Raw genomic sequence first — 24871 nt, 5'->3', positions numbered from 1 at the left:
TATTTATTTCACTTAAGAGTATGGCCTCAATATGCATCCATTTAGCTATAAATGACTCTAGTTTCTCATTCTTTATGGCTGAATAGTACTCTATTTTATTAAAAAAAAAATTTCTTTATCCAGTTTCCAGTTGATGGGCACTTCGGCTGTTTCCAAGCTTTAGCTATTACAAACTGTGCTGCAATAAACATGGCTACACATATATCTCTGTGGTATGATTTCTAAAATTCTTTTGGGAAAATACCCAGCAGAGAAATAGCTGGGTCAAATAGGACGTCCAGCCCTAGTTCTTTGAGGTATCTCCATACTGATTTCCATAGTGGTTGCACCAGTATACACTCCCACCAACAATGGAGAAGGATTCCTTTCTCTCCACACCCCTGCAAGCATTTGGTATTGGTTGATTTCTTGATAGAACCCATTCTTTCTGGAGTGAGGTGGAATCTCAGTGTTGTTTTCATCTGCATCTCTCCAATGACCAGCGATGTTGAACATTTTTTCATATGTTTATTTGCTTGTTTTACTTCTTTGTCTGAGAAATGTCTGTTCATTTCAGATGCCCACTTTTGAATTGGGTCTTTGAATTTGGGGGGTCTGATTTTTTTCAGTTCTTTATATAATCCAGATAGTAGCCCTTTGTCTGAGTTACAGCTGCTAAAATTTTTTTCCAACATTATAGGTTGTCCTTTGGCTCTGTTGGTGTTTTCTCTTGCAGTGCAAAAGCTTTTCAATAAGATGAAATCCCAGTTGTTGATTCTTCCTGCTAGTTCCCGTGTTACTGAGGTTTAGTTCATAAAGTCTTTTCCTATGCCAGTATCTTCAAGAGTTCCACTTAACTTATCTTCCAGCAAGTTTAGTGTTTCTGTTTTAATATTTATATCTTTAATCCACTTAGATCTCAGTTTAGTGCGTGGTGATAGATATGGGTCTAGTTTTAATCTCTGACAGGTTGAAATCCAGTTTTTTCAACACCATTTATTACATAGGCTATCTTTCCTCCAATGAGGGTGGTTGGCTCCTGTGTCAAAGATGAGGTGGCTGAGTATGTCTGAAGTTGTTTTTGCATTTCTAATCTATTCCACTGATCCTTGGGTCTGTTTCTTTGCCAGTGCCATGCTGTTTTTATCACAGTAGCTTTGTAGTATAGTTTCAAGTTGGGGATTGTGATAGGTATGGGTCTACTTTTAATCTTTGGCAAATTGAAATTCAATTTTTCCAACACCATTTATTAAAGAGGTTATCTTTCCTCCAGTGAGGGTGGTGGGCTCCTTTATCAAAGATGATGTGGCTGAGTATGTCTGGAGTTGTTTCTGTATCTTCTAATCTATTCCATTGATCCACGGGTCTGTTTCTTTCCCAGTACCATGCTGTTTTTATCACAGTAGCTTTGTAGTATAGTTTCAAGTTGGGGATTGTGATACACTCAGCCATGTCTCTGTTGCCTAGAATTGCTTTTGCTATTCTAGGTCTCTTCTGGTTCCAAATGAATTTTTTATATTGTTTTCTCTAGTTCTGTGAAGTATATTGTTGGAATTTCAATTGGCATTGCATTAAATCTATATAGTAGTTTTGGAAGTATGGCCATTTTCACTATATTGGTTCTTCCTACCCAGGAACAAGGGATGTTTTTCCATTTTCTTATATCCTCCTCAGTCTCCTTTTTAGGAGTCCTGTAGTTTTCAGTATAGAGATCTCTTGCTTCCCTGACAGGCTGATTCCTAGATATTTCATTTTTTGAAGCAATTGTAAAAGGAATTATTTCCCTAATTTCTCTCACAATGGGTCTGCTATTTGTGTATAAGGAGGCTATTGTTTTTTGTTTTACTTTTTTTTGTTTTAAATTCTTTTATTGGTACATTGTAGGTATACAACACAATTACATTTCTCATTGGGAATTGTACCTTTATATAATGCATCTTGGTTCTTATTTTTTCCCCATTCCTAGCCCTCCCTTCACGCCCTTCATCCTTCCCTATTTACAAAGACTTTATTTCCATTTTTTCCATTTCTCATCATTTTTCCTTTCCCTTCTTTCCTTTCCCCTGCCCCTCCCACTACCCCTACTCCTTTGGACCTTTTCTTCCTATTTTACATTATCGATTATTCATTCTAATAATTGGTACATTTTAGGTATACAATATAATGACATTCATCATTGGAAATTTGCAGCTTTACATAGTCTCTCTTGGTTCTTATTTTTCACCTTTGCCCAGCCCTCCCTTCAACCCCTCCAGCCCTCCCTATTTACAAAGATTTTGTTCCTATTTTTCCATTTGCTCATATTAATCCCATTCCCTTCTATCCTTTCCCTTAGTCCTCCAACTTCCTTCCCCTTTGCCCCTTTTCTTCCTGTTTCACATGACCTATTATACATTTAGTCCTTACTTACACTTTCAGTTTCTCACACCAGAGAAACAATTTGGTATTTACACATGTGTGTCCTATTTATTTCACTTAAGAGTATTGCCTCAATGTGCATGCACTTAGCTATAAATGTCTCCAATTTCTCATTTTTTATGGCTGAGGAGTACTTCATTTTATAAAATAAACACATTTTCTTTATCCAGTCTCCAGTTGATGGGCAATTGGGCTGCTTCCAAGTTTTAGTTATTACAAACTGTGCTGCTATGAACATGGGTGCACATATATCACTGTGGTATGATTCTTTTAATTCTTTGGGGAAGATCCCCAGCAGTGGAATAGTGGGGTCAAATGGGATTTCCAGTCCTAGTTCTTTGAGGTGTCTCCGTCCTGATTTCCACAGTGGTTGCACCAGTCTACACTCCCACCAGCAATGGAGCAGGGTTCCTCTTTCCCTACACCCTCGCCAGCATTTGTTATTGGTTGATTTCATGATAGCAGCCATTCTTTCTGGAGTGAAGTGGAATCTCAGCATTGTTTTCATTTGCATCTCTCGAATGACCAGTGACATTGAACATTTTTTCAAGTATTTATTTGCTATTTCTACTTCTTTGTCTGAGAAATGTCTGTTCATTTCAGATGCCCATTTTCAGATTGGGTCTTTAAATTTGGGAGATCTGATCTTTTTAAGTTCTTTATAGATTCGAGATAGTAGACCTTTGTCTGAGGAAGAGCAGGTGAAGATTTTTTCCCACATTGTGGATTGTCTCTTCACACTGCTGGTGGTTTCTCTTGTGGTGCAGAAGCTTTTTAATAAGAAGAGATCCCATATGTTGATTGTTTGTGCTAGTTCATGGGCAACTGAGGTTTTGTTCATAAAATCTTTTCCTACTCCGATGTCTTCAAGGGTTCTACCTAACCTCTGTTCCAACTGATTCAGAGTTTCTATTTTAATATTTAGATCTTTAATCCATTTTGATTTTAGTTTAGTGCATGGTGAGAGATACAGCTCTAGTTTTAATCTTTGGCAAGTTGAAGCTCAATTTTTCCAGCACCATTTATTAAAGAGGCTATCTTTCCTCCAGTGAGGGTGTTTGGCTCCTTTGTCCAAGATGAGATGGCTGAGTGTGTCTGGCGTTGTTTCTGCATCTTCTAATCTGTTCCACTGGTCCTCAAGCCTGTTTCTTTGCCAGTACCATGCTGTTTTTATCACAGTACCTTTATAGTAGAGTTTCAGGTTGGGGATTGTGATACCCCCTGCCATGTCTCTGTTACCTACAATTGCTTTTGCTGTTCTGGGCCTCTTCTTGCTCCAAATGAATTTTTGGATTGTTTTCTCAAGGTCTGTGAAGTATGCTGCTGGGATCTCAATTGGAATTGCATTAAATCTATATAGCAGTTTTGGAAGTATGGCCATTTTCACTATATTAATCCTTCCTACCCAGGAGCAGGGGATGTCTGTCCATTTTCTGATCTCATTTTCAATCTCTCTTTTCAGAGTGCCATAGTTTTCAGAGAAGAAGTCTTTGATTTCTTTCGTTAGGATGATTCCTAGGTATTTCAGTTTTTTGGATGCTATTGTGAAAGGAATTATTTGCCCTATTTCTCTCTCAGTGAGTCTGTCATTCGTGTAGAGGAAAGCTATTGATTTTTGTGTGTTGACCTTGTAACCAGCTACTTGACTGAATTTGGTTATTAAGTCTAGAAGACTTTTGGTGGAGTTCTTGGGGTCTTCTATATACAGTATCATGTCATCTGCAAATAATGACAATTTGACTTCTTCATTGCCTATCTTGATTCCTTTTATTTCTTTCTCTTGTCTAATTGTCATGGCTAATGTTTCCAGAATTATATTGAACAAGAGTGGTGATAGTGGACATCCTTGTCTTGTTCCTGATTTGAGTGTGAAGGATTTCAGTTTTTGACCATTTAGTATGATATTGGCTGTTGGTTTTTCATAGATGGCTTCTATCAGTTTGAGGTAGAGACCATCTATTCCAATTTTTTGTAGGGTTTTCATCATAAATGCATGTTGGATTTTGTCAAATGCTTTTTCTGTGTCTATGGAGATAATTATATGGTTTTTGTCCTTGGCTCTATTGATATAGTGTATTACATTGATTGATTTGCATATATTGAACTCATCCCTTCATCCCTGGGATAAATGCCACTTGATCAGGGTGTATGATCTTCTTGATGATCTTCTGCATTCTGTTTGCCAGTATCTTATTAAGGATTTTTGCATCTATGTTCATTAGTGAGATTGGCCTATAGTTCTCTTTTTCAGTTGGGTCTTTCTCTGCTTTGGGGATCAAGGTGATGCTTGCTTCCAGGAATGAATTTGGGAGTATTTCTTCCCTTTTAATTTCATTGAAGAGTTTAAACAGTAGTGGCAGCAGTTCCTCTTTAAATGTCCTGTAGAATTCAGCAGTGAAACCATCAGGGCCTGGGATTTTCTTAGGTGATGTTTTTAATTACATTTTCAATTTCATTGGTTAATATTGGGTTGTTCAGAATTTTTAGGTCTTCTTCGTTCAACTTTGGTAATTCATATGTATCTAGGAATCTGTCCATTTCTTCTGTGTTGTCCATCTTATTGGCGTATAGGTTCTGGAAGTAGGTATTGATGATCCTCTGGATTTCTGCTGCGTCTGTTGTAGTTTCACCCTTTTCATTCCTAATTGCATGGATTTGGGCCTTTTCTTTCCTTTTTCTGACAAGGTTGACTAAAGGTTTATCAATTTTGTTGATTCTTTCAAAGAACTAACTCTTGGCTTCATTGATTTTTTGTATCATTCTCTTAATCTCCATTGCATTGATTTCTCCTCTGATCTTTATAATTTCCTCCCATGTATGAGCTTTGGGATTGTCCCACTCTTCTTTTTCTAGAAGCTTGAGTTTCAGCATCAGGTTGTTTAATTGGGCTCGTTCTGTTTTCCTAATATGCGTATTCACTGCAATGAATTTTCCTCGTAAGACTGCTTTCATTGTGTCCTGTAGATTCTGATATGATGTATTGTCATTGTCATTGTCATTTAATTGAAGGAACTGTCTGATTTCTTCTTTAATTTCCTCTGTGACCCATTGGTTATTCAGAAGTGTGTTGTTCAATTTCCACATGTTTATGAAATTATTCCAGTTTCTTTTGCTATGGATATCCAATTTCATCACAGTATGGTCTGATCAAATACAGGGGATAACTTCAATTCCTTTCCACTTACTTAAACATGTTCTATGAGAGAATATGTGGTCTATTTTGGAGAATGACCCATGAGCAGCTGAGAAGAATGTGTATTCTGATTTTGTGGGGTGGAAGACTCTGTAAACATCTGTTAAGTTCATTTGTTCAAGAGTTAGATTGAGTTCTAGTATTTCAGTACTTATTTTTAGTCTAGTTGATCTATTTGTGACAGTGGGGTGTTAAGGTCCCCCACTACAATTGTATTAGTGCATATATGGATTTTCATGTCTGTTAGTATTTGTTTTATATAGTTGGGTGCACTAGCATTTGGTGCATAGATATTTATGATTGTCATTTCTTCCTCTTGGATTCTTCCCTTTACAAGGATGTAGTGTCCTTCTTCATCTCTCTTAATTAGTGTTGGTTTGAAATCTACTTGATCTGCCAAGAGGATAGCTTCTCCTGCTTTTTTGTGTGTTCCTGTCTCATGCAGTATTGTTTTCCACCCTTTAACTTTCAGTCTATGAGTTTCCTTGTGAATTAAGTGTGTTTCTTGTATGAAGCATATTGTTGGATTTTGCTTCTTGACCCATTCTGCCAGTCTATTTCTTGTCATTGGTGAATTGAGACCATTAACGTTGATGCTTATAACTGAAACGTATTGACTTGTCATTGCCATGACTTTTTCTTTTTGTTGGGTTCTCCCCCTTTACATTTAATTTCTTGTCATGTCAGATGGGTTCATTCTGCTTTGCTTCCTGGGGTTGTGATCCTCAATGCCTGTTCCTAGGCTATTGTGTAAAATTCTTTGGAGTGCTGGTTTGGTATTCACAAAGTTCCTAAGGTGCTGTTTGTCATGAAAGTATCTTATTTCTCCATCCATTTTGAAAGATAGTTTTGCAGGGTACATCAATCTGGGTTGGAGGCTGTTTTCTTTTAGGGCTTGGAATATGTCACTCCAAGCTCTTCTTGCCTTGATGGTTTGTGTTGAGAAGTCTGCTGTGATTCTGATGAGCTTTCCTTTGTATGTGATTTGTTTCTTTTCTCTGACTGCTTGGAGAACTTTGTTCTTCTGCTGTGTTTCTGGAATCTTAACAATTATATGCCTATGTGTAGATTTTTTTTGATCAAGGCTATTTGGAGTCCTATATGCCTCACTTATTTGTATGTCAAGCTCTTTTCCCCTGCTTGGGAAGTTTTCTGCCATTATTTCTGTGAAGAAATTTTTTATGTCATCTGCACTCTCTCCTGTTTCTTCATTGAGCCCAATCAGTCGTATGTTATTCTTTTTTGCATCATCTAGCAGCTGCTGGATTGATTTCTCATGTTCCTTTATAATTTTGAAGCAATTTTTCTTTTCCTGGTCACTAATTGCAATCTTATCTTCTATATCTGAAATTCTGTCCTCACATTTGCTCATTCTGCTGTGTAGACTTTCAGTGGAGTTTTTCATGTCCTGGAAATCTATTTGTATCTATTTTATGGATTCCATTTGTTTCTTATGTTGGGATTCCATCATGTTCTTCAGCTCCTCTCTAGATTTATTAATCATGTCTTGCACTAGGGGCACAATTTCTCCTGTTATCTGAGAAATTATTTCTGATTTCATTTTTTCCAGATCCCCTTTTGTTGCCAGTTCAGTGGGTCCAGGTGGTTGAGTATCAGAGGGTTCCATCTCATTTCCCTTTGGGGTTGATGTAGGTGATCTGGAAGTCTGGTTTTGAGAGTTATTTATGTATTTTCTCATTTCGACTGGGGCGGGGTCTGTTAGCACCTGCACAGATTACCTCCTCTGAGCTGGGTGAGGTGGGACAGGGGCCGGGAGCAGCAGTAGGGATGGTGACCCAAAAGCCCTTTCCTGTGGGCTGGGAGCAGCTGGAGGGATGGTGGCCAGGAAACCCCTTCCTCTGGGCCAGGAGCAGCGGGACAGAAGGTGGCCCAAAAACCCTTTCCTCTGGGCTGGGAGCAGTGGGAAGGATGGTGACCGGGAAGCCCCTTCCTCTGGGCTGGGAACAGTGGGACTCAGTACCTTGGTCTGGTGGTCTGGTGTCCCCTGCGCCTTGGTAATGTGGAATCAGGTGGCTGCCTGTCTGCAGTGGGGTGACTCGGTGTCTTCCGCGTGACTCAGGACCTCGGCAGGGCGTGCACAGACCTGCCCGTCTGCAGCGGGATGACTCAGCTTCTTCCGCGTGACTGAGGCTATTGCTTTTTGAGTGTTGACCTTATATCCAGCTACTCTACTGAATCTGTCAATTAAGTCTAGAAGTCTTTTGGTAGAGTTTTTTGGGTCTTCTATGTAAAGTATCATATCATCAGCAAATAATGACAGTTTAACTTCTTCCTTGCCTATCTTTATTCCTTTTATTTCTTTCTCTTTTTAATTGCTGTGGCTAATGTTTCCAGAACTATACTGAACAGGAGTGGTGATAGTGGGCATCCTTGTCTTATTCCTGATTTTAGTGTGAAAGTTTTCAGTTTTTGACCATTTAGTATGATGTTGGCTGCTGGTTTTTCTTAGATAGCCTTAATCAGGTTGAGATAAAGACCTTCTATTTCAATTTTCTGTAGGGTTTTTATCATGAATGGGTGTTGGATATTGTTGAATGCCTTTTCTGCATCTATTGAGATGATCATATTGTTTTTGTCCTTAACTCTGTTAATATAGTGTATTACATTTATTGATTTATGTATGTTGACCCATCCCTACTTCCCTGGGATAAATCCGACTTGGTCAGGGTATATGATCTTCTTGATGATCCTCTGTATTTTGTTTGCAAGTATCTTGTTGAGGATTTTTGCATCTATGTTCATTAAGGAGATTGGCCTGTAGTTCTCTTTTTGGGTTGAGTCTTTCCCTGATTTTGAAATCAAAGTAACACTTGCTTTCAGGAATGAACTTGGAAGCCTTGCTTCCCTTTCAATTTCCTTGATGAGTTTAAAGAGTAATGGCATTAGTTCTTCTTTAAATGTCTTGTAGAATTCAGCAGTGAAGCCATCAGGACCTGGGCTTTTCTTTGTTGGTAAATTTTATTACATTTTCAATTTCACTCATTGTAATTGGGGTGTTTAGAATTTCTATATCTTCTTCATTTAACTTTGGCAATTCATATGAATCTAGGAATCTGTCCATTTCTTCTGTGTTTTCCATTTGATTAGAGTACAGTTTCTCGAAGTAGCTATTGATGGTCCTCTGGATTTAGGCTGGTTCTATTGTGACTTCCCCTTTTTCATTCTTAATTGCATGGATTTGAGTCTTTTCTTTCCTTTTTTTGATAAGATTGGCTAAAGGTTTATCGATTTTATTTTTTCTTTCAAAAAACCAACTCTGATTCATTAATTTTTTATATCATTTTCTTAGTCTCCATTGCATTGATTTCTGCTCTGATCTTTATAATTTCCTCTCTTGTGCAGGCTTTGGGTTTGTTATTCTCTTCTTTTTCTAGGAGTTTGAGGTTCTGCATTAGATTATTTATCTGAGTTCTCTCTGTTGTCCTAATATGGTCCTTCACTGCTATGAACTTCCCATGTAGAACTGCTTTCATTGTGTCCCATAGATTCCTAAATATTGTGCTGGCATCATCATTTACTTGTAGAAACTGTCTAATTTCTTCTTTAATTTCCTCTGTGACCCATTGGTTGTTCAGGAGGGTGGTATTCAATTTCCAGGCGTTTGTGGGAGTTTTGCAGTTTCTCACGTTATTGATCTCCAATTTTATTGCACTATGGTCTGATAATATACAGGGGGTAATTTCAATTCTTTTACATTGACTTAGATATGTCTTGTGAGCTAGTATGTGGTCTGTTTTGGAGAATGACCCATGTGCAGCTGAAAAGAATATGAATTCTGATTTTGTGGGGTGGAACACTCTCTAAATATCTATTAAGTCCATTTGTTCAATAGCTTGGCTCAGTTCTAGAATTTTGTTGTTAATTTTTTGTCTAGATGATCTGTCTATTTGTGATAGTGGGTTATTGAGTTCCCCCACTACAATTGTATTAGTGCTTATTTGGTTTTTCATGCCCATTAATATTTGTTTTGTATAGGTGGAGGCATTCATATTTGGTGCATATATATTTAGGATTGTCATCTCTTCCTCTTGGATTGTTCCCTTTACAAGGATGTAGTGACCATCTTTGTCTCTCTTAATCAGTTTTGGTTTGAAATCTACTTTGTCTGCAAATAAGATTGCTACCCCTGCTTTTTTCTGGGTTCCTGTCATGTGGAGAGCCATTTTTCATCCTTTTACTTTCAGTCTATGAATTTCTTTTTGAGCTAGGTTATTTCTTGTATGCAGCATATTGCTGGATTTTGTTTCTTAATCCATTCTGTCAGTCTATTTCCTTTGATTGGTCAATTGAGGCCATTAACATTGATGGTTATAATTGAGAGATATTGACTCATCCTTGTCATGATGTTTTACTGTTGTTGGCTCTTATTTCTTTTTCCCCCTTTCCCTTTAGTGTCTTACCTTGTCTGGTGACTTCCCTCTATTGAGCCTCATGGAGTTGTGACCTTTGTTTCCTTTTTCTAGGATATTGCTTACAATTGTTTGGAGTGCTGTTTTGGTGTTCATGGAATTTCTCAGGTGTTCTTTGTCATGGAAGTATCTAATTTCCCTATCAATTTTGAAAGATAATTTTGCAGGATACAACAGTCTAGGTTGGAAGTTATTTTCTTTTAGGGCTTGAAATACTTCACTCCAGGCTCTCCTTGATTTGAGGGTTTGTGTTGAGAAGTCTTCCAGGATTCCGATGGGCTTTCCTTTATATATGATTCTTTTCTCTAACTGCCTGTAGGATTTTGTTCTTCTGTTGAGTTTCTGGGATCTTGACTATTATATGTCTAGGTGTAGACTTTTTTTGGTCATGGCTGGTTGGAGTTCTATATGCCTCACTTATCTGTATGTCCAATTCTCCTCCTCTGTCTGGGAAGTTTTCTGCTATTACTTCTGTGAACAGGTTTTTTTTAATGTCAATTGTACTTTCTCCTGTTTTTTCATGGACTCCGATCAGTCTTATGTTATTCTTCTTGTATCATCTGGCAGCTGTTGAAGTGATTTCTCATGGTCCCTTACTATTTTTAGGAAATCTCTGTTTTCATGGTCCTTCACCACATTCCTGTCTTCTATAGCTGATATTCTATCTTCAAATTCTCTTAATCTGCTCTGCATGGTTTCAATGGAGTTTTTAATCTCCTGAATATCTGAATCTGTTTCTTATGCTGGGCATTCCTGGCTTCCAGCATGTTTCTGAGCTCATCCATTCTTTTATCAGTTTCTGTTCTAGAGCCTCTAATCATGTCTTTCACAGTGCTCACCATCTCTGTAGCTATCTGGGAGATTATTTCTGCTTTCAATTTTTCTAGAGCCTCATTCTTCTGTTTTGTTACTTCCTGTGCTATCAGTTCAGGTGTTCAGGTGGTTGATTATCAGACTTTTACACCTCATTTCCCCCAGAAATTGCCTTTTGTGGGGTGGAAGTCTGAGTCTGTGCCTTGCTTAAATGCCTTCTCATTTTTGTTTTTGGTACTGTCCCTGGTTTAGTTCCTGGGTTGATATTATGAAGTTGTTTATTGTAAGTATCTTTGTTGGTCTATTTAAAACCCTTATGGAATGATTGCTTCTCAGAGGTGTCTTCCAGATATCGGTGGTCTTTAGGTTTTGAGTCTCTAATGACTCTGAGGTTATCTCATTTTCATTATACCAGGAAGGAAAACTGTTTAGACCAATTACAACATCTTAGTCCAAGTCATACAATCAGCAATACCAGGGCATCAAATACCTCTTAAAGAATGACAATTTGTGGTTGTTATTAATCTAACACCTTTAAAAAAATAAAGAGCCTCCTTCAAGGTGTGTCTCTGCTGTCACAATAGGCAATGTGGGAAGCAGTGTGCAGCTATGTCAATGAGTCTCAGTAAGCTAGTCCCAGACCCTTGAGATTCAGGCAGATTTCTGGTTGCAAGTCCCAAGTTGAGCTCCCTGTCCTCCTGCAGGGTTGCACTCTGCAAGTTTCTACTGCAGGTTTCAGCTGCTTTTCCCCTGAAGAAAGTCCAGTTTTCAATGGGAGCTGATAATCCCTCAAATTTACCAATCACGGTGGTCTGGTGTGCCTTTATTGCAAAGATTCCCTTCATTTTTCCAGTGGGCTTGTTTTCATCAGGGAGCCTGAGACAGGCACTCTCTCTGTTGTTCACTTCTGGAGCTCAGGACAATGGCTTTTGTCCCCCTGTGCCTCTGCAGTGTGTAACCAAGTAGCTGCACAGCCAAAAGGCCAGAGGCCGGGGCGGGGGCGGGGGGGGTATTTTTGGAGGGGCCCCCGCACAGCCCAGCTGTCAGCTGGTGGGCCTCCCGGGGGCGGGGGGGGGGGGGAGTCGGGTCTCTTCACCCTGTCCTGGTGGCTGTTGGAAAGCTGGTGGAGCAAGCCAGAGCAAGCAGGTCCGGGTCAGCCTGCAACCGCTCACCCCCACTCGGACCTGCCGGCTCCGTTCGGCCCAGCAGCCGTCTCTACACATGTTTTTATGATTAATTTTACCTGCTTGTTTTTACTTCTTATATAACTATTACAAAATTTCAAACAAGTTATTCATGACCCATATTACATTTCTGTGAGACAGTGTTGTTCTGGAATGTAAGTAGTGTCTCTAAAAGACTGTCCAATATACAGGCTACATCAGAATCATATTGGTAGTGATTGCTACAAATTCACACCATGGATCCCAATCCTACCTTAGTAAAACATATATGCAGGGATCATGCCTTGAAATAAGCATTTTAACTGGTAATTCTTCTGTCCAGCAAAGTGTGGAGCCAACTACCTACAAACAAGCCTTAGATATGATACCATTTTCTCTCTGCTCATCAGAAGAGAAGTAAAGTGTTGGGTCCATACATGGAATATTAAAAAGACAAAATAGCTGTTATCTCTTTACACCTGTCCATCTCCACCCTGCATATGTGAAATGACCTACAAAGGAATGTGTTACTCAGATACCTCAAAGCCTCAGAGCAGCAGAGCTGATCATTTCCATCTGGAATGCTTCTGCCTCTATGCAAAGAGGTCATGGATGTGTGTAGGTGGCAGTTAGCTCAGTCCAGCACCTATGGGCATAGACTTCTGAGGCATACAGCTCTGGAGCCAAGTCCCTCCCCTCCTATCCAAGAGCTATCTACCCTGACATATTAGCCTTACTTCTATGCGTGTATGTTCGAATGAGCACAGCAAAGAAAATGCCCATCTCCGTACTTAGTGTGAGGTTAAAATCAAATGATATAAACAATGTGCCTGCCACATACAGAGCGAACACCCCATAGATGGCAAAACATTTTATTACCATTACGGAAGTTTACAAAATAAATTTATTTATTTAGTCCTAAAGGTAGAAATATGATTAAATACAATTAGAATGAACAACAAAATTTTATTGATTTTCATGATGAACTTTCAGATAATACTAGAGATTTATGTTGTTAAAATATTTCTCTAAATTGTGTATCATTTATGGTAAAGCTAGCAATTAGAAAGCATTTTCTATGCCTTTTTGTTTGAACAAAATTTCTTAATTGAAACATGTAACTGAGTGATTTTTGTATCAAATTTCATTTTATTTATCCACATTTATGTGAAGTCTCACAATTCAATCCACAGAGACATTTCCAGCCTCAATCTTTGTCTGGAATCAATTGCCAGAATTTTAGGCAAGCCCCTGGATAAAATAGCCTCTGAAAAATTTAACCTTGCAAATTAAAAATGGCAACAAACATTATAGTGCATTTGAAGAAACACAAATCTGCTTGTACATTAAAAAATGCAACAGCAACTTTAATCCGAATTAAATCTCAATTCCCTTGAATCTCAATTGGAGTATAATACCCACAAAAGGATACATCTTTCCCATTCAATCTAGATCAGTGTTAGAGAGGAGATATCTGAGTGAGTAAAGAGGCAAGAGTCGTAACTGTATAAAACAAAGATACAAGGCTAAAAGAAAGCAGAAGCTTATTCATGGAAGTGAATGGAGCATGATCCAGAGACACAAGTAGTCAAACAGGCCATGTTAGAGTAACCAGGAACAGGGAGGACATGGTGGTGGGAAAGTGGGGACAAGTAGAGTTAAGTTGATGGTTTTGAATGCACAGTGTTGATTTTTATTTGTCTCATCAGTACTATCATTTTTTTAGCAGTACACACACACACACACACACACACACACACACACACACACACACACACCCTGATGAATTACATGTACCTGTCTCTCTTCTACTTCTCAATTCCTTTCAGGTTTTCTGGTAATCAAGTTGTCCAAAGCAAAGCTTGCCATGATTCACTCATTCATTCATTCATTAAATGAATAAATTTTTATTTTGTTTATTTCTAATGTTTTCTAGACATTTTGATAGATACTAGGGATAACACAATTTATAAAACATGGTTCTTCTACAAGATAGGCATTTACATACTTAGAGTAGCAATTTGTAAACAGAACCTATAGTAACAAGAAGAGGTAGAGTAACCAGACAGTGAAGGAAAGCCAAGCAAGTGGAAATGGTTTTGCATTCCATCCAGAAGATTTCACAAGGCAGACAAAAAGGGTCAAATAGGTCCAGAGAAAAGTCAGCAAGATCAGTCATGGATGTAAGGTTAGGGTCTCTGAAGGGACCAAAAGACAACCAATATTCACAGGGGCAATTGGAAAAAGGGACCTCAGAGAATACAGGTTCAAGAAAAATTCTTTCCTAGAAGGACACCCAACTTCTGCTAAGGATAGGGATTTGATGCTATACTACTGAGAGTATGGTCCAGAGACAAACACAATGGAATTTTCAGTAGAAATAACTATTTTAGGCTAAGTGTGGTGGGACATGCCTATAATCACAGCACTCTGGGAGGCTGAGCAAGGAGGGTCAGAAATTTAGTCCATCTTGGCTAACTTAGCCCCATAGCAAGACCCTGTCACAAATTAAAAAAAAAAATTAAGAAAGGCTGAGGATATCGCTCAGTGCAAAGGTCCTGGATTAAATCCCCGTTAATGTTAGAAGAAACAAAAAGGCAGAGGAGAAAAAGAAGGGAGAAGAAAGGGGAAAGGGAGTGAGAAGGGGAGGTGGAGAAAAGGACAGCGAGAGGGAGGAGAAAAGGAAGAGTAAAGAATAGAAGGAAGGGGAAGGGAGTTGCTTTAGTAGAAAGGTGACTAGGAATTAGAAAACGGTAAAACCTGGAGGCAGAAATTAAGCAGAAGTTGTCAAAATAATTCAGAAATGTATAAACAGCACTTCAAACAGTTCAGATAGGAGGGTTGAGGAGGAGGGAAAAAAATGTAGAGATATTTAGATGTTAATTTGACATCTAGCAGATCTCAACCATGACCATCTTCTCTTTCTTTTTCTTTCTTTCTTTCTTGCTTTCTTGCTTGCTTGCTTGCTTGCATGTGTGCTTGCTTGCTTGCTTGCTTGCTTTCTTGCTTTCTTTGCCCCTAAAATATCTTTCTTTGCACTATAGAACTGTTAAATCCATTGGACTTCTTATATGCAGAAACTCCATAAACATTGAAATGAATGTGTATGTTTTGAAAAGAAAAAGCTCATAATTCTAAGTCCATTGCCATGTTCACTGCAGCAATATTCACACTAGCCAAGGTATATAAAGTATGTGTCTATTAATTAACAAATGAATAAAGAAAATGAGGTCCATATATTCAATGGAATATTATTCATCTTTAAACAATACTTTTCCATTTGTCTCATTATAAATGGACTTGGAGCTCATTATGCTAAATGAAATAAGCCAGTTAGATAAAGAAAAATACTGCACATTCTTACTAATATGTGGAATATTTTAAAAACGGTCAAATATAAAAGAGATGGGGGATAAAACATAGGTTACCAAGAGCAAAGGAAGGGAGTGGAATGAGGAGAGAAAGTCAAAGGATGCCCCAAGTGTATGTGGTCTTAACAGACTATAAGGGACAAAAAGAGAGCTGCTGTTGCTGCTTGTTGCTTGCTGCTGGCTACTTCAACCCTGGCAGTCTTCTGCCTGCCTTGCTTTGCCATAGACTGTTTCCCCTCTGCCATGTCCCTGTACATTGTCACCCTGCCCTGGAGCCAGCTGACTATGGACTGAAACCTCCACAAACTGTGAGCCAAAATAAGTGTTTCCTCCTTTAACTTTGAGTGTTGGGTATTTTGTCTCCGTGATGAGAAAAGTTACTAAGACAAGCAAATAGATAAATTCTTAACATATTAAACTAGAAGTGGTAATAAGTCCCATGAGTTAGATTTCAAGAGAATAAAAAATATTGGCTCCATATAAATCACATTTTATTTTATTTCACATTGTCTATTATACATTTTGGACCCTATTTACATTTTCAGTTTCTTACACCAAAGAGACAATTCAAAGGGGGAGCTAGAGAGGGGGTAAGGGGAAAACAAGGGAAGATAAAGAAAAAAATGAGAAAAGAAGAAAAAATAGAAACAGGGTTTAAAAAGAGGGGGGAGGATGGATGGGGAAAAAAGGAATCAAGATACATCATGTAAAGGTACAAATTCCCTATGATGAATGTGATTATTATGTAAATATAAATTGTATCAATAAAATTAAAAATGAAAAAAGAAATTAAAGAACCCTTCAGAAAAATATCATATAGAAAAAAATCAATACAGAGAAATAAAATTCCTAAAAATAAAATCACATTTTAATCACACTTTCACTATTATGTACTATATTGAAAAACTGGGACTTAAACTATTTTATTTTTGGTATCATTTTCCCCTGACCCATTGTTCTTATAAATTAGTGAAGCACATGAAATCCTGGGTAGATGAAAGGTGCACAGTCATGCTTTTACAAATGTAACAAAACTGCCTTACATTTTCCACCAAATGAAATCCTGCTCCCCCTGAAACCTTTGGAGCAAAGATCCTCCCTGCTTCTCACTCTGGAAAGGCTCAGAGACATCACAGCCCTGCCTTCTCCCAACATCTGGGTGAGACTCAGTAGTTGGCCACTGGCTGAGTTGTCCCCACAGGATTCCTGGGATACGTGCTTCTGAGTATCTCAGAGAAGTGTGTTTACTTCTCTTCACTTCTGCTCTCCTCTCCAATCTCATGCCTTTCCTTGCATGGCCACAATTAAGCTAGTAGAAATGGGCTAAAATGTTCAAGATTCATTATCTCTGGGTTCAGAAAGGGGTGAAGACTATAGCTAAGATGAATGACAGAACAACATGGACTAACAGTGTTTTTCAAAATGGCGGTAAGTGGTTAGAGAGAAGCCACGAGAGAAATTTAGGAATCAAGGACAACTTATGGCCCGGTTTGGTGAATTAGGTGATGGAAGCACCTGTTGTGGCTAAGAGTCAGCTATGGGACATTATCTGGGATAAATTTCAGTCATTTATAGGAAAATGAATGCACCTTGAGAGCATAATACAAAGTGAAATAGATCAAACACACACACTTAAATATTGTATGGTTTCTCTTATATGAGAAACCTGAAATATAAATAAAAAGAAAATAAAAGATAAATAATAGGAAATAGGGAAATAGATCTTTTGCAAATGAGAACCGGACCAAGAGATGGAGGGAGGAGGAGGGAGTGGAGAAAACGAATTAAAATGTGTTATGTACGTGTAACCAACTCCTCACGGGGAATATAATCATTATGTGCGAGAAGCGTGTACTAATAAAAAATGAACCAAAATATTTTAAAAGCCTATCTGGAAAGAAAACAAGTCTGAGGTGCTTACAGAATGTTAAGAGGAACCTGTCAAGTTGGATTCAAAACTGGACTTCAAGAAAATGCTGGGAAGAACATATCAATCTGTGATGCATTAAAACAAAATGGCCGAAGTAAAAGGAGTTAAATATGTCACATTTTCTTTAAAAAAAAGTGGAAGGGAGAGAAACATGAATCATTTCTTTTTATTTTCTAATCCTTAAAAATAATTTATTCATTTCAGTTAGATACTGGTCGATGACAAGCAAGAGTAAAATCATTGTGCTGAGATTTTGGTTTTGCTTTTTTGTTTTGTTTTGTTTCACTTTTTTGTTTTTCTTTTCTAACTTTTGGTCATGGAGATTTTGAAAGAATTCGTCACCATAATTTGCATATGTTTGTCACTACCCCCAGGCGATTGGTTTTATACAAGTAAATATTTTCTTAAAATCATGGGTAACAAGGCATATTTAGTATAGAAAAATATCTGTGAATAGCTTACAAACAAATTTTAGTTTTAGAGTATCTACTTCAGCAGAAACATGTAACATACTGTTCAAGGGCATGAGGACATTCACATATATCCTTATCTGCTTCTTACTCCCATTAAATTCCTCATAAAATAGGGTGTATCATCAAAAAACAAACCGCAAGAAATTAAACCACAACAGACAAGGCATATTTTCAGCCACGAGGAGAGGACCATAGTCTCAAGTAAACCCTTTCCTGCCCTGGTTAAGCATCATCAAACTTCCCCTACAAATTTAAATGTCTTCACGCAAGGCAAGTCAAAGAAGTTTCTCCTCTATTATACTCACCATTTTGTAGAGAACATGTTCTTTAGAATATTGTTTACAATATATGAAAGCTTAAAGATCATTAAAATCTAGAATGGGATTGTAAAGATTCCATAAGATTCCATAAGAAGATGACAGCTGGTCAGGTACCTCTGTGTGCAATGGAAGATGATACATTCCCTGGGAAATGTTTGCTTAGTTCTAAAAACAAATAAGAGGAGCCAGGTTATTTCTTCACTTTCCTCCTATGAAAGGATCAAGATTCATTTCTGATTCCATCCTCAACCAACAGAGCAAGTAGAAATAATTTCTAAAGACCTCTTTCCACTATTACCAGATCACAGGCATCATAACTGGCCTCCCTGGGTACAGGAAGCAGGACACAGGAGGTCCACCAGTGCCTGGCTTTTGGAAAACACCCGATGCTGTCTTTTTCCAATTACAGTCCCAAAGGAGCTAATTTCACACAGCTTAAAAATCACACTAAAAATAATCTTTGGGACTTTCCTTTCTTGGCAGCCTGGAATTACTACAAAATATTTGGTATGGCACAACATATTGTCCCAAATAACAGTAAACATAGACATATTTTATTAACTAATAACAGACTCTAATATGGTTAAGCAGCCAACTACTGTCTTTCATTTTCTTCAAATCAAAAGGAAGAAGAGTCCTTGCAAGGATTTGGCTTTTTCTTGGGCAAAAACTTCTAAAATATTTTGCACTAATTGATGCTCTTTGCAAATCCCAGTTCGAGAGACAATATACGTACAGAGCTAGTTCAAAGAGAGCAAGGAAATGAGGAGCTGTGTGTATCTGTGTGTGTGGTCATGTGCATGTATTGTGTGTGCATGTGTGTGGAGCACACAAGCTGTTACTCATACTTTCTTATTCTGGGTCTGACATGAGAAGGATGGAATCAAAAGAAAGGAAAGATGGAGGGTGGCATGGACACGGGAAGTGATCTCTCTCCCGGGCACTCCCATTTGGGGAAGGCATAGTGGTTCTTGGGTCTGGAAATGGAAAGCTCTTTGTATTAACTCATTGCCTTAGTGCTGAAAGCCATGCTGGTAAGAATGGAAGAGCCTGGACTTGATGTTATAAGACTTGTCTTCTAGCTTCAACTTTTCTGAGTTTCAGGGCCCCCATCTATAATTTAAGGGCATGAGTATCTACTTTTAGTGAGTGATTTTAGGCATATGCAGGATTTATTAAATGTGGTCTAACAATGATGACTTATCATCTTGGACACAAATTGAAATTTGGAGGTGTCATACTCAAAAAAGTTTTGTAAATACTAGGTAGGAGAGGAGATGTCACGTGGGCCTTAAAATAGGGGTGAAGAAGGTAAGGTTTTGCATAGAGTCTACATTTAACTCTTCATCTTTGACAAAAAGGAAAAATAGGGAGGGAACATTGGCTGTATCATTTTTGAGGAATCATATGTTAACCACATATGTCATAAAATTGTCCAGGTACTGGATTGTTCTGCATTACATAGCATGGTGTGGTTTCTACTCAGACTATACTCAGGTCACAACAGCATTTCAGTACTACTATATGCAGTCCCCAAGTAAAATATTAAACTTAAAGACATAAGTCTATTTGGGTACAGTAGGATCAAATCTAAGCTGGAGCTGTGGGATAATTCAAACTTGAACAAGGCAGAGTCATAGCTTATACCAGGTACTATAAAAAGTGACTTTTACTTTGATTTTGTGTTCAAGAATTTTTTAGAAAAAAACACAAAATCCCAAATGACCAACATAAAACCATTTAATCACTGAGAATATTGACAACAGTTCTCCCTGAATTGATTCTAAGATATACAATAAGAACTAGGTACCATCATTGAAAATAATAATCAAACCCAGGTCCAGCTTCAGGGCAACATGTCCAAAGCTCAAATATTGTTACTTTAGTTCCAATTTTCTCCCATGTATCACTCTTACATAATGGCTTCATTTTCAGAAAACTCTCCCTTCCAAGGCATAAATTCATAGACCTTTGCTACTTACATTTCCTCACTCAAATCCAGTGAAAATGAACATGAGAATCGTGCACAGAAGACATAGCCCAAATCTCCCAGTTTCTCCTTAACTTTGAGCTACTTGCTCATCCTAGAAACAATCAATTATTGCTTGCCTACATGAACCTGATGGTGGGACTCAAGGAAGAGACCTTTGAAGAAGAAGCTGGAGAAAACCTCCAGTCACCCTCACGTAGACCAACGGAATGCTTCAGAAATCAAGAGGAGTCTGAACAATAACAATCTTTTATATTCTCTACCCCTGAAATGTAGGACTTACTATCACTGAGGTGCAATTATTTTTATTTTATGATATTGTGATTTCTTGTACAGGTAAAGAATGGTTCCAAAATAGAAAGGAAGTCGTTATGAAGAGCCCTGCAAAATAGATGTAAATATTTCCTCAATTTGTCTAGAAACATATATCTCAGGCTCATTTTTGCATTTGTGTCAACATCTGATCCCCAAATATCTTCCCATTAAATCAACATTAAAAGTCAACAAAGTGATTAAACCTTCATCTGTTTATTGAAACAAATTTCAAAATTTAATCTCCTATTTCATACTAAGTCTCTAGTGGTCTACATGTTGTAAACACTGATTAAATGCACTCTCTGGAAGGAAAAAATAAATTGGTTAGTGTGTACACAGTTGAGAGTCAGAATGTGGGAAATCTTTCCAAAGTGAGTAATTACTTGCAATAATGCCTGTTTCCTACATATTTAGGTAATTGGTAATTGATGAATTATGTTAGTCATTACCTTATGCCATACAACATTCTTGAGGTACTTTTAAAAAGTCTAATATTTTAGACGTCTATCTGAGCGAATTATTTTCTAATCAAATTATGTACTATGACCCAATTTAAACAATAAATTATAAATCAAGGGGATGCAGTTTCAGAATCTAAAAAGCTTTACCTTTTTTTTTACTCTCAAAAAAAAGTTACGCTTCTAAATGAGGGAATCAGAAATCTTTATCTCAGTTAGTTTTATTCCATTTCCAGCTCAACTCTAAATTTCTCCATCTGAATATCTTACTTGAATGTCACAGTCAAGGTACATCTACAAAACTTTATTCAACGTATTATATACAAATTCTTTCTCTTGAAGTCATGATCTCTGTTATTGGTATTTCATTCTTCCAGTCAATGAAGCTCCTCCTGTATTTGACTCCTCTTAAGTTACAAAATCCAAAGAAAGTATTTCTTAAAAATCTTTCAACTATTGTTTCTGAAAACAGCTGCAAAGAAAAAAAATATCATGTTATTTTTTATTAGGTGAGATTTATAAATATTTATAAATATTTGCCAAGACTATGTAGCTGCTGAATATACAGTTATTTTGCTATATATTTAATATTCACTCTATGGTTTTATAGAAATAATATTCTTGACTATCTGACTATGTAATATATACACTAGAAAATTAAAATATTACATCATTCATAAGCTCTAGAAAAAATAGTATGACTATTTTAAAATAATATTTTAAAAGCATATCTTATAGTAATATCTGTTGATTATGTATTTTATGGGGATCCAGCTAACAAGTTCTTGTTAAACATAAATATATATTTAATATTTCCTTAGAAATATAAAATACCTTATTTCCAAAGAGGATAAGAATTTGCAATATGGCTATCTTACTACTCTTGTTAAAATTAACAGGAAAGTACTTCCCCAAAATGTCTTTGAAGTTTGGTAATTTGAGAAAATTATCAAAAAACTCAAAAATCTTTCTCTTTAAACGTTAATTTTTTACTACAGTTTCTGAGGGGTAGTTCCTGCAAGTCATAAGTAACATAGTACAATCACAATCCCCTTTAATTTAACCTCCCTAAATTCAAAAGTGTAATGGAATGGGAGTAAAATTAGTGTTTTTCTTTTGACCCAGAGAAATTCCTAAGATACATGAAACGGGTGGGAACAAAGAGGATTCATGGAACTGGACTGAGCTCCACGTCACCTCCTGGGGCCTCCCCAGTCATTTCAGCTGGTAGAGCTGATTCAGTTCTTCATGGCTACCAGGAATTGAGCTACACACAGCAGAAATGAGGTGACAAAGCTCAGCCAGCCTCAACACAAATCACACATGTTGCCTCATTTTTCCATCACCCTCCAGCATGTCATAATAATAATAATTGTCTTTTGCTCTTTCAGAAGGAGTAATCATCTTGAGCATGTACAAGGCATGACAAGAAATGGAACCATGGAGAAGGAATTGAACCTTGAAGAGATTACAGGAGCTTGGAAAACTTCTTTGAGGAATGTTATGCTTGATTGTAGAATGTAACTGTGGATAGGTAATCATTTTTGAGTTCTGTTTCTTAAGAAATGATTTATCCATGGTGCATTAATGATTGGTCCAATGAACAGATTTCAACTGAGTGTTTATTAGGTGCTATTTTATTCTCCATGAGTAGAGAACAAGAGAAACAAAGTCCCTACCTTCATGTGACATATTCTAGTGAATCTGAATGAATGATTGGCAAATAAATAAATAAATAAGTAGCACAACAGATGATGAAAAATGCTACAATCAAAAAAGGGTGAGAACATACTAAAATGGAGAGGATGAGGCTTGCTATTTCATGTAGGGTGGCTAGGAAAGACTTGTCTAATAAATTAGATGGCATTTGAACAGAGATCTGAAGGAAATGAGGTGCATAGGTATCTAGGGGAAAATGACCCAAGCAATTATAAAGGTTCTAAGTCAGGAGAATGCTTGGTGTAGTTGAGCAATAGCCAAAGAGTCCAGTGTGGCTGAGGGAGGAGGGAAGGGCTGTCCTGAGGAAACATGTCAGAAAGTCAGTAGCTGAATGATTCTTCATTCTATTGATTGCCCAAGATTTTTTGTGTTTGTGTCTATGTATATATATATCGATAGATCTATATTTATGTTTCATACATTTTACTGATTTATTTGAAGTCCTGAATTTTTGTTTTTATTTTTCCTTCAGAATCAGCCATAAAAATGAAGTTTCTATTTATGTGTATGTATGATAATAATGTTGTTCTATACTTGTTTAAATACTTAATATTTGTTATACATTTTAAACTTCATTTAACAATTAAACTTTATAATTTTACTTTTAATTTATTTTAAAATCTTCAATTTATGTATTTTAAACAATCATATTATTGTGTTTAATATGTTATGTATAAGATCATATTTTGTTTTTAAAATATAATTATATATAATAGTAAAGTTTAAAATATATTTTAGCATAGATATTAATGCATATGCTATATCATTAATAAATATTAAGTTTAGTTAGTATGTACTTTAAAACTATAATAATTGAACAAGTACAAAACAAATGAAAGGCACAAAGTTAACTAGTACAAAGAATATGTACTACAACTACATTTGTGTGTGTGTGTGTGTGTGTGTGTGTGTGTGTGTGTATGAGAGAGAGAGATTCTGGGATGTAATCCAAGTATCACTGAATTACTCTGTAGCCCCATCGAACTGTACTTTATAGGTCTTTCATTTTTATGGTCTGTAGAAAAATTAAGTTAACATGACAGGAAATTGCCCATGCACTTACACACAGCTTACCCCGAAGTTTCCAAACTTCAAAACAGATGGAGAAAGTTCTCTGTGCTTGGCTATTTGTATGACTTCTTTCAGAAGAGCACACAATTTACAAGTGAGAGAAATGATCCTTTGTTCAGTTCATAGAATTTGCCAACTCAGGATGTGAATAGACTAAGTGTTATCTCTCCCAACCAGGGCTAGTACATTCATTTATTTGCTAGACATCTATGGAAAAAAACAATTTAAAAGGTTTTTAAGGTCTATGTTTAAAAATAGTTAGTCATTCCTTTCTGTTAATACAAACTTTTGTTTTCAATCTTTGTCATTAACAGTGTCAATTAAGTCACACTTTACATATATTATTCAAAGCATATTTAAAGATTACATGTAATTTATCATATCCTAAAAATTCAAATTACTAGAAATAAAATGAATTTAACTTTGCCTTTTATTATTTTCAATATTTTTTTATTACTGATGACAGTTTTGAAGCTTGGTATTCTGACCCCTCTCATGCTAATAGATAGATGAGCTGAAAAATAAAGTATAAAAGGATTATAAATTCTGAATCTTTGACACATTGGTAGTAGAAAATTCTTCTAAAGTACCAGTTATCAGAATGGAAAGAACAAAACATACCTCTGAATAAATGTCAATCTTAGTCTATAAGACCCTTCCCCAAAAATCAGTAAAATTGATGTTGTCAAGCATAATAATCAATGGTGATTATGTAAAACTGCAGGATTATAAGTTATGTGGGCTAAGATATGTTTTGGCATATCAATCAGAGAAGAGATTCACAAAGCTTCCTATTTGTTGTAAGGAAAACTAGTTTATTAAATTATTTGCTTTTAGTCTGTCTATGAAAGTTTTGCAAAAAATATCATAAACTCTGCTTTTGAAAACATACATCATCAAATGAAACTTATCTCCTGCAAAAAACTGTCTCCATAGCAGCAAAGATCTTTGGTTACAGCAGTGTTAAAAAAAATCCATTTGTAAAACATGGTTGATGGTTCACCTTGAGACAAAGAACAAAGGCTTGGCTGCAGGTATAAATGAACGGCACTGGGTCCTTGAAACAAATAGCATGTACAGTCGAGTTTCACTTTAGAATCAGATTCTTTATATTAGACCTATGCCATTATTCTCTTTTATGATAAAAATATGTTCTCATTTGTAGCAACTATGTGAGTACTAGTTAGGTTCTAGATGGTTTCTAAATGCAAAAAATCCACTTAATGAA

At 36.8% G+C, this 24871-nt stretch overlaps 1 long non-coding RNA gene across 1 annotated transcript; it reads right to left on the bottom strand.

Moving 5' to 3' along the window:
* Nucleotides 1-21058: 21058 nt before the first annotated feature.
* Nucleotides 21059-23857, bottom strand: LOC147824121 (uncharacterized). Its single transcript, XR_015442771.1, has 2 exons — nt 23647-23857; nt 21059-21325 (listed from the first exon to the last, which is right to left on the bottom strand). It is a non-coding gene; the product is annotated as an uncharacterized LOC147824121 (long non-coding RNA).
* Nucleotides 23858-24871: the final 1014 nt, after the last annotated feature.

The sequence above is a fragment of the Heterocephalus glaber genome, unplaced genomic scaffold (genome assembly GCF_053883595.1).
Source record: "Heterocephalus glaber isolate CG9 unplaced genomic scaffold, H.glaber_assembly_v1.0 deba00001553, whole genome shotgun sequence".
In the NCBI taxonomy this organism is placed as follows: Eukaryota; Metazoa; Chordata; class Mammalia; order Rodentia; family Bathyergidae; genus Heterocephalus; species Heterocephalus glaber.
The sequence above is the reverse complement of the archived record's forward strand: the minus strand, read 5'-3'. Positions and strand labels throughout refer to the sequence as shown.